Source organism: Octopus bimaculoides, chromosome 14 (genome assembly GCF_001194135.2).
Source record: "Octopus bimaculoides isolate UCB-OBI-ISO-001 chromosome 14, ASM119413v2, whole genome shotgun sequence".
In the NCBI taxonomy this organism is placed as follows: Eukaryota; Metazoa; Mollusca; class Cephalopoda; order Octopoda; family Octopodidae; genus Octopus; species Octopus bimaculoides.
The window spans coordinates 44132534-44133950 of record NC_068994.1 but is presented as its reverse complement, the minus strand read 5'-3'; the positions used below and the strand labels follow the sequence as shown (position 1 = coordinate 44133950).

General features: G+C 32.2%; 1 protein-coding gene across 2 annotated transcripts in view; it reads left to right on the top strand.

The window, feature by feature from the left end:
- LOC106877753 (protocadherin-18) overlaps positions 1-1417 on the top strand; it is a 215124-nt gene that overhangs the window by 128644 nt on the left and 85063 nt on the right. The window lies entirely within an intron of this gene.

Genomic DNA, 1417 nt, shown 5'->3' with positions numbered 1-1417 from the left:
ATAGGGTACTCGAATACGAATGGCTCTCAATATAAAAAAATTGAATAACGAACGTTTTTTCTGAAAAAATTCTCGCATAACTAGCTGAAATCTAATCAACGAACAACTAGCAGTCTACGCATGCGTATTAGTGCCTGTGATCTCATTCATGTTTATATATATATATATATATATATATATATATATATATATAACTGTTTGTAACATTATACCATATACGTTCATTATCGGCGTCATAAGAAATTTATAAACTTTCGAGAGAACATTTCTTTTTTTTTGGTACAGTGGATGTTGAAGCACATAAAGCTATTAATAATAGCATGTTAATATTAAATTGAAAACACCACATTGGACAGAAAAAAGTCGAAATCTATGTAAAATAACTATTACTCTCACAAAAGTTAATGCTATTAAAAATTATGTCTTTTGACACCAACGATGCACAAGGTTTAAATAATCGACAAAATATTATTGAAGTGTCATTTAGTTTTATATAATTGTAGATTTTGAAGATATATTTCCGACAAGGTGGTGCAAAGTGTTTATGAAGTCTCCAAATATTCCAAACGTAACGTAGTAAATAGTCTTAAAAATATCAGATTATGAACATCGTCTAAAATATTTCAAAGTTTTACAATCAACAGTAGCAAACACGTCTAAATTAATTTACGTAGGAACACAGAAATATTGAACTAAACGGAAACCTAAAATATATCCTAGAATTACGAATTGTAACATTAAGATACAAACGTCAGACATTGAGAATCACTGTACGCTGCCCGGATATGCCTGAAAGACAGAAGGGGGGGGGCAAGACAGAAGAAGGGGAGAGAAGATGGGGGAGAGAGGGGGGAAATGGAGTCAAGAGGGAAGTGTGAGGCACAGGGAAGAAGAGAAGGAAAGGCGCTGTTATCAAAATGGAAGGAGAAATTACAAAGATTGCTAGAGAATATGATTGATTATGTTACCAAGAGACCAACTCAATTTAAATTTATCAGTCATATTTGACGAGGTCATTGTTTTTATAATGATTAAGTGTTATGTGTAAATGTGTGTCTGTGTGTATGTATTTTTATTATTTGTTTCGATCATTGGACTGTATCCATGCTGGGACACCAACTTCAAGGGCTGGACTTGACCCCAGAGCTTATTACAGTCTGTTTGATACCAATACCAGTTTTTACAATAATAAACATAGACACGGCTCTCACTCACTCACGCCCTCTCTCTATGTATGTGTGTGTGTGTGTGTATACATACATCCATAGATAGATAGATATGTTGTGTGTGTATCTGTGTGTGTGTGTGTGTGTGTGTATGTATATATATATATACATATATATATATATATATTTCTATACACACACACACACACATAAATATATATATATATATATATATATATATATAAAGATGT